The 9593-nt window shown below is 34.5% G+C and overlaps 1 long non-coding RNA gene across 1 annotated transcript; it reads left to right on the forward strand.

The window, feature by feature from the left end:
• Window positions 1-201: 201 nt before the first annotated feature.
• On the forward strand, window positions 202-6063 carry LOC139826976 (uncharacterized). Its single transcript, XR_011737143.1, has 4 exons — window positions 202-337; window positions 2943-3159; window positions 3296-3481; window positions 5421-6063. It is a non-coding gene; the product is annotated as an uncharacterized lncRNA (long non-coding RNA).
• Window positions 6064-9593: the final 3530 nt, after the last annotated feature.

The following is a 9593-nucleotide window of genomic DNA, read 5'->3' on the forward strand; positions in this document are numbered from 1 at the left end:
CCACAGTAGTCCTGTTTTATGTCATAGTCAGTGGTGTAAGACAAAAGCTATATGATATTGAGATCAAACATAGTGCAGTAAATAGTAAGAAAGGCCAGTTTGTGTTTAAGCAATTTATATGTATTATATTTATCTTTATGTTTTGTGTACATGAATGACCCCCAAAAATACTGACGCTTTTCTCAATCTATATCAGAAAGTAAATAGAAACAGAGCATGAAGTTTGTGCAAAATGGTAAAGACATTGCAAACCTATGTCACTTTATAAATCATGCTTGTCATACACCCAGACCTGCTGAATCTAAGTCAGAGCTTCAGGAGCACCAGGAATTCTGACGTGAGTATGAAATCTACCTTGTGATCTCTATAAGCTTGAAACAACTATTATGAATTATTGCCTATCAGTGAAAAAAATGTCTGGGAATAGCACTAGCAGGATCTTTGATAAGACTTGGAGATACTAAGATATTACCGTAACTCAGAAGAGGAACAGTTCTTCAGTGAAAGTGATTGTTAACAATGTATGTTTTTATTTTCCTTGTGTTGTTTTGTTTTTGTTGTTTATTTGTTTGTTTGTTTGTTTTTCCTAAAAATCTCCGATACGAGAGCTTCAGTTAAGAGAAGTATTGCTCGTTACAATGACTCATGTTTATTGAAGAAATGGTAAATTTTAGAGTTACTCAAATAGATTGCACATTTTTAGGAGCGATGACTGAGATAAGTGTGTCTACTTTAAAATGTCCAGAACCATGCAGAAAACACTCACATGCCTGTGGTCTGAGCACTGAAAGGTGGAGAAGAAGGTTTATATGAAAACTGTTTTGCCAAATTCATAAAATATATTTGATATAGTGTAAATAACTTCCTCTTTATGATGCTTTAAAGACATTATACTTTGGATTAATTTTTATTTCTTCTTTAGAATGAATGTTTAAGTTGATCTTATGTAGGAAGCTACATTTTTAATTATTCAAAGTAAGAAAAGATGTATCCTATTCTAAGTCTTTTTTCATGATAGCATGAGTCATAGTTGTTCTGGAATACAAACAAGAAAGACATCCATATGGTTGTTTTTCTGTTTTCTGCAATCTCATTAGATAGTCTTAGGTACATTTTTAGATACAACCTTTGCAACATTACAGCCTAAGTTTTCATTCACGCTAGTGTAAGAGGAAGAAGCTAATTAAAACTGATTAAGCGAAAATAAGGCAGAAGCCTTTAGAACAACATTCTCAGTTTCAGTACTTTTTTTTTTTTTTAATATGTTGGGCATTGTAATGGGCTTCAGTCACAAGTGATTCATACCTTACCATTTTGATTATTGATAGCTTTGAACCATTTTGTAAGTTCTTACCATTGAAGAGGCAAAAAAACCTGCTAATGAGTATAGAAAGACACTGGCTAAATGGAAATAAAACCTCTGAGGATCACTTAGGATATCTAGAGTAGATGTCCAGTCAGTTACAAAACCTTTAATCTTGATTGTCATTGACATATCTGTAATGAACTGTGTTTTTCACTGAAGTGTCATCCACCAGCTTTTGTAAAGTCACACAGGTCTGTGGTATTCTAACTGTAAGCCTGCAGTCGTTTATATGTTAACTGGCAAGAGCAAATGCTGCTAGTGCTACTCCAGTTGTAAATTTATGTGAATGATGACAATAGCTGTAGTGCAGCTGCAGAATATTCAGAACCATCATACAAAGAGTAATAATTTGATTTTACATCTAGAACTGTTGCTGTTCTCATCGCTAATGACAAGGCACAATGCTTTATCTTGCCCGGTGGTAGATTTCACCTATATTGAGATACTTTCTCCAGCTGATGACACAACATACAGATCAGTTTATTATGTTTGCATTAGACTTCAGATCCTGATGATCAGAACCACTGACAGATCTAGGGGAAAAAGTGGTATCGTGGATGATAAAAAGGCAAGTTTCCAAAGGCCTGTTAGATATCTAACATTTTAATTTTGTTAGGAGGAAAACCTCTAAAATTCATTAATCCATTGGCCAGTACCAATGTCTGGATGTTTCATTGTACTGGAATGTATCATTTCCAGTGAACATGATTAGAAACACTGATCAGACTGAAAAAACACTGGTTTCCAGTATAGGTTTACTTTCTCAGACCACATTATAGAATAAGATCCTTTTGATGAAAATTACTTTCATCAAAACTTAACAGATTAATCAAATTTATGGACTTCACAAATGCTGATGACATGCTAGAAGACTCTGGTCTTTTCATCAAAACACCTGGATTTCTTTCCAGTGAGGAAGGTATGAAACAAGGTCATGAATATGACAAATGAATGGTCTTTGTGCTGTCACCTGTTATCCAACTTGTGCATCACAGTCACTTTGTTCATTTATTCAAATGACATCTGTTTCAGCATCCATGCTTGGCCATTCTCAGAATTAAACATGTATTGAATACCAATGCTTGAGGCGGTTTTATCTTCAGCCAAGGACAAATCAAATGATACTTACTGTGTTCCTCTTGCTAATGTTTCTGTCATCCAGTTTTAAATGCATTTGAATCATAAGATACCTCAGTATTTGGTACTCTGAGATTTTACAAATGCTGAAAAAATGTTATTGCCAATGTAAACATTGACAGTGAACTTATGAATAGAGTAGCTGGCTAGACATGAAATATACATACTTTCAGAAAACCATGATCTGATGTGGTGCCTTTGGTGCAAGCACATTCTACCACAGCAGGACAAGAAGAGGTAATATTGCTATGAGGAAAGGCTTCAGGTGTTCTGGGTTTTGTTTTTTGGTTTTTTTGTTTTGTTTTGTTTTGGTTTTTTTTGTTTTGGTTTGGTTTGGTTTTGTTTGTTTGTTTCTTTGTTTGTTTTACCCCCTCTAAGTGGGTTCTTTGCTCTCTGTCTTACTGTATACTTCCCTGTTTTTGACCTTCCATATTATCAGTGAGTCACAATTAACAACTCAGGAATCAGAATTTGCTTTCATAAAAAGGGGAAATAAGACAACCTGTCCTACAGCCTGGACAAGAGAAAGCTGTAAAGAAACACTTTGTAGGAAAGTGCCCTCTATGGAATTTCAGTAGCATCTAGTTGACATTGAACACCACCAGTGAAACACCTGCCACTTGGCTCGACAAGTCCTCCATTCACTAAGTACAGAGGTAAGCATGGATGCAGTTTTACAGTATAGATGGTATTTTTCAGTCTGTAACATATCAAATACAAAGTTGCAAACTGATTTTTTAAATTCTTTTTAAATTATCAACATTTTCATTTCTTTCTGTTCCCCTGTATAAGGAATTGCTTTATTTTCTGAAAAGTGCGTATAGATTGATGACTCTGCCACAGAGGAGTAAGAAGCCCGAGGTGACCCATTTACCCTTCTCCAGTAGCGTACCAGCTGCCAATTGCCCCCACTCTGAGATGGCTTGTCCTTCTTCTCACCTTGTCATCAAGCCAAGTCTGCACACTGTAGGAGCACAGGTAAGCATCTGCCTCTCTAATCACTGCCAACAGCTCTACATTATCAGCTGCTAGGGGTGCTTCAAAGAACTGTGCACAGCTTCCTCCAGATGCATATACCAAGTGTTTTTATGTCTGCAACAAACTCTGCCTCTGCAACACAGGGAAATCTCGAATGTCAAATCTGTTCCCGAAGTTGCATTTCAGCTCACCATGAAAGGTGGTACAAGTTAGTGCATTTTTTTTTTCCCCCTCACCTTAACTGGCAGGCATTCCCAGCTGGACTAAGTACACAAACTTCATATGAATAATAGAAATATAATTTCTGATTAGATGATATTTGCAACACAAAATTAAAGGGATAAGGTTGGCATCCATTGGTCATCTTTGAGAACTTATCGATTTTGTCTCTGATAAATGGTGAAGCTGCCTTCATTGTCTGCCACATCTCCTCATGGACACTCTACAATTTGCTTTGCATATAGAGAAAAATACTTAATTATCCAAGCTGCTTTATTAGTCTGCAATCATATAAAAATAGTGGCTGTACTCCTTCCTGCTTTCAGACAGTCCTATTGACTTCATGCAATTGTAAGGGCTTGTGCCTGGGGACACTCTGTGCAGAATAGAGTCCTTCGGTGTACGAAAAAAAAAGTTAAAATACATTTCAAGCAGCTGCTACTTTTAAAAAGAAAACCAAATCAACAGCCCCCTGACAAAAACAACACAATATCCTCAGCTCCCTCAAGAGTTAAGACCAAGGAAACCTAAGTGATCATAAAATTTTGGTCATTTTCTGCTGCAGCGCTTGTCTTCAACCTGGTATGGATTGAGGAATAGATATTATATTTTAATTATATTTAAATGAACATGTCCAAATAAAAAAGAATCTCAAGAACAACCTTATAAATATTTCCCTTTATTTCAGAGTTTGTTTCCCAGGGAAAAGTTAAATCAAGATAGTAAGTTAATTATCCTAACCTAACTGTTGTGTGAGTCTAGTCATTCTTTAAAAGTAAAATGAAACTTTTTTTGGATGAAGGAGTTGTTAAATGTACTTGTGCAAGAACATTAGCAATTCAATGCCTTTATTTCCAGCACATATGAGACTATGACCTAGCAGTCTTCCTCATAGGATATGAAACATTTTGCTTATCATCATCATGATTTTGTTACAACAAATAATACATCACCAAAACTGACTATAAAATCTTTTTATGTTTTGAATAAGATAATGGTGGCTTACAAAGGAAGGTTGAATTTTGCAGAATTCTGATCTAAAGACTTTATTTAATTTTGTATGTGTATACATTTGTCTCTTTATCTGCTTGTTCATCTGCTTGACACACTAACTGCTGTGAATACCTGTTCAGCTATGCATTTGAAGTACAGAGGCTCTAAATAATGCACTGTCAGTGAATTTCACTCACAGAGATTGTCACAGGTTTTCATTGTTACCAAATTAAAGATATTTATATCTACATACATAAATATATAACATAATGTCCTTCATCGATTGATCAAATACTCAGCTCTGTGGCGTGCTATCAGGATGGAATACAGAAGTAATTTTACAGTGAGCCAGGCTATGGTGCAAAGTAAATATCGGGCATATACAAACTCCTTATAATTTGGAGAAAAAGACATGTCTCGTGAAGATTGGAAGTTTTAGAAATAAGTTTTATGAACTACATAGGATGGTTAAAAATTGCTTCACCTTTTCTTGCTTTCTCTAATTTGCAGGGACAGAAGTATAAATAATTTTTCCAAATTTACTGTCCTTTAAGCAAAATCCTTGTATATAATTGTGAATATAAAGTTATATTTGTAGCACATTTAGAATAGTACTGAAATTTTTCTACTACACATTTTTTTTTTTTATTTCTTGTTTGTTTAGAATATGAAAAATATTTTCATCTAAAAAAAGAACAAAAAACCTTCTCTTTTTTTTTTTTTACAGATGCTGAATAAAAGCCTTATTAGAAATTCTTGGAGCTCTTATCTACAACTTGAGTTTATGTCCTGTACAAATACATAAGTATGGATAAGTGGGCAGGTGTAATGCCTCTGTTAGAGATATTGTTAGATGACAAACGTTTCTCAACTTTCATCTCTTCTACTGGGATGTGAGTAGAGCTTGGGAAGTGCTGGAGTCTCTTTTATTATTTCTGTATTACTTAGAACAATAGATGTGTTTTCCTCACCCCTTTATTTCTAAGTCAAAAGGCTAAGTTGCCATAGTATTTGCCTTCTTCAGAATTTTTAATATTGTGTTAATCCTTTTAGTTAATATCAGCTAATAATACAAAAACTCAGTGTCACTGCTTTGTTTTATTCACCCTACCTTGGAAGCATAGGTCAAGTGTGGGTAGTCCAAGAAAGTTTTCTTTGTTTACTGGACATAAAGGAAAAGACCATTAAATATTAAGATGAATTACAGTAACTCAGTAAAATAAACATAAAATTATGATGGCATAGTCCACTATTCATTTAATTTCAATTCATGCAGAAACAATAATTTACAGGAATGTGTGTAGGAAACATACGATTTCCCTTGATGGACACTGTGTTTTACATTGATGTTATTTGACTTGTATGAATTATCCCAGGGACTGATAAATTATTCTTTTGTGTTAGAAGTCTCAGAAAAAAAAAAAATTAAATAAAATAAAATATATAAAAAGTCTGGTTCTTTTATACATTTTTAAAAGTTTTTTTATTATTATTATTATTTTTATAAGGTGACAGCGAAATTAACCAAAAGGCAGTATTTAAAGTCATGCAAGAGTGTATTCTAATCTTTATTACTCATACTGTGTGTTGGCAGCCTGCTTCAAAAGAGACAAAAGAACATTATGTGAGGAAGTATAGCTAAGTAACATTACATCATAACAGCAAAGGTGGAGAGTTCAGTCAGCAGCACTTGGCAGAATGGAGACCAGTGACTGCGGACAAAAAAAATAATGTGTGTCAAAAGAGCAGAAAGGCAGAAGGGCAGTGTTCAGACAAAGCCTGGAGAAAGAAGATGTCTCAGTGGGTAGGCAATGAATTACTTGAGTAAGTCTCAGGTCAACACAGGCTTTTTGGCTTACATACACATTTCAGGATCCATGTGGCTTAACAAAGCTGTTTAAAAAGTGCAATTCAAAAGAGTAAAATGTGTAGAAATTTAAAATCAAAGGTAGCAATTCTCTGATATCAAGATCTAGATGGACTATTTTTTTTCTTTTCCAATATCTTCTCTGTTTTTTCTTTTGGTAATAGAATACTCAGGGTGGGGTTCTTTTATTTGCTTCCTTGCCAGTCCCTCTTATTTGTTTGAATGCTATCTTCATTCATTATCTATATGACTTAATATCCAGAGGTTCCCATACGGCTGAGGGGATGAGGAATGATAGTGGGAACTTTGTTTAGATGGTGTAGGTGAGTTTGCTTCTGCACATTTTCAACCAGGAAAAAAATATGAAGAATGATTATGTGACACTTTTTACCTCATGAAACAAGACATCTCTTCTGGCTTTCTCTGCCAGCTCTATAATAATCAAATACTTAAAAAATAAAGGATTTTTTTTTTTTTCTTGGAAAATAACTCACGATTTCTCAAGCATGAATCACCAGTGACCCTGCTGTTTTCATGCATTCATATCAGAAATATCTTAACGACACCCCCTACACAGTATCTTTTCTTATGTTGTACTTTGATTCTAGTAGTATTTTTCTTATGTGGATGTGGTTATTAAAGTATTTATGCATTGTAACTTTAAATTTTGTGAAAACAATAAATGCTTGCAATCATTTTTGTTAAGCAATAGCTATGTCATTACACAGGTCATCAAAATATGAATCATCCTCTCAAAAAGCATTTACTTTCTCAAAAACAATCGCAATTGCTGGTGTTTTCATTTTTCCTAACTTGATTAATATTTTGAACTAGTATTTCCAAATAATAATGAGGAAGAAAAACAGAAATACTAATAATATTAGGTCAGAGCTGGAGGTCTTTTATACACTGTTCATACAATTAAATGTTCAACTGAACGAAGTGTAGGTATGTTTAGAGTGTACCCTTAGCAAAACTACGGGGATGTGCTCCCTACAAAATATGGAAAATAATTTCACAGAAGAGGATTAGCTCTCACCAGTTTCAAGACAATATCAGAGGTAAATCAAGGTCAGCCATAGCTATGTGGCTACCTATGTAAGGTTTTGTTTTTATTTTTTTGTCTTTGTTTTGTTTGTTTGTTTCATTTAATATATGACTTTCTAGCTCATATTGCATCCTATCACTCATTTGCTTCTCTGATCTGTTCTCTGGTTCAGTAAGACCCAAATGCAATACTATCACTTTTGTCCAGGAAATCACAATTCACTTAAATAAAGACATTCACAGGACTAGGGTAATAGCTGAATTTTTGACCCTTTTTTTTTTTTTTTAATTATTATTTTTTTCAAGTAGTGGCTAAAACTATTATTAGCTTGGCACTCTGGTAACTGATTTGGGACAAATAATATCAATAATATTAAAGACATAAATAATAATTATGGTGTTATCATCGACAATAATTACTGCAAGTGATGAAAGCAATAATATTAACAAGAAGAGCAAGAATTAAGCACGTATCTCATACAGTTTGAGAGGTTTGTAACCGGAAACATGAAATCAGCAGAGTCCCTTCATAATTTCAACAAATATAACACGACAACTTCTATTTAAACAAAATTAGGATATATATTTTTTAGAGATAATTTTTGTTCTGTGGCAGCATTAAAAATTTGCAATTCTCTATAATGCACCTAATAAGCAAGAAGTTAAATATACAAGAATGGAAAAAGATTGTCCTATCCATAAGAACTGAAATTTAAGAGGGCAAATAAGCAAAACAAAACAACAACAAAAACCCCAGGTCAGTAGAACCAAACAAAGGAATATATGATGAAAAACAAGTGACATTGGCTAGTACAGTAAGTTCTCTGTACAATCAGTCTGTGATTTTGCCTAGCAATTTTTGTCAGGGCAACCTTCATTCTTTCCTTGTTACACCTTTGAAATTTCAGCTCTTGCATTTGTTATTGAGGCAGCAAATATCTCATTTGGAGACTTCAGAGACTTTGAAATCACAACCTGAGTTTTCTAGCCTTACTCCTTTTCATTAAAATTGTTACTGTCATATTTGTTTCCAGAGCAGTTTATTCTAAATTGATACTCTGAACATTTCAGATTCTGTCTTCTTGCAGTCTGGTCAAGACAACTGAAATTTGATTTTCCTGAAGTGCTGCAACAGGTCACTTTGAGGTATTGGTCTTTTCAACTTCTGAAACAAAAATAAATTTTCTGTATTCTTAATTTATTTTCAGTCTTTGCTCATCATGAATCACAAAAAAAACAACTTGAAGGAAAAGGTGTATTGAATTTGAGTGTAAGGCACAGCCCAATTATTTCTGCAAGCACATGTCCTCAAGACATTCTGTCAGTGAATGACTGAAAGAATGATGACACGAGGGATTGGTAATGACATCTAAAATCTCCTCAGGTTAACAGTTCCACCCACCAGAGCTTAGTAGTGACAAAAGTTGTTAACTACTGCAGGTACTTTCATTTCCAGAAAGCAGTTTTCTGAATCTACACTTGCAGATACATAGCCATCACAAAATAAAAAAAAAAAAAAGGAATTACCCATCTTTAAAGGTGGTATTAACAGAGGGTATGGGTTGGACAGATGTCCACAGCGTTGGAATCCAGAGCTGTCCCAGCTCCCAAGTTCAGCTGCCTGTACCAGCAATATGATGACTGAACATCCCAGGGACAGCTTGGGGGTATCTGCTGCTGGATAGACTTGAGATGTCGGAAAGATAAAAAGAGGAGTTTGTCACATTGTGTTTTAGACTGCACAATCCCTTACTGCCTTCTTGTGTTATTCCTGCATTTTGGTCAGAGCTGTATCTGCACCCCACCAGGCAGCATATTGACCCTTCTGCACTACAAAGGTTTTATAAGTGGAGCTGATCAATATTTATATGCTTATTTAAAACCTTTTTTCCATTTAAAATGGCCTTTGTCTTCGTGGTCAGCCGTTCTATGAGAAAGGCTTTTGAGATTCATTTGTATATGTATGTGTTTTTCCAAGCTTTTGTT

This window comes from Patagioenas fasciata, chromosome 1 (genome assembly GCF_037038585.1).
Source record: "Patagioenas fasciata isolate bPatFas1 chromosome 1, bPatFas1.hap1, whole genome shotgun sequence".
Lineage (NCBI taxonomy): Eukaryota > Metazoa > Chordata > Aves > Columbiformes > Columbidae > Patagioenas > Patagioenas fasciata.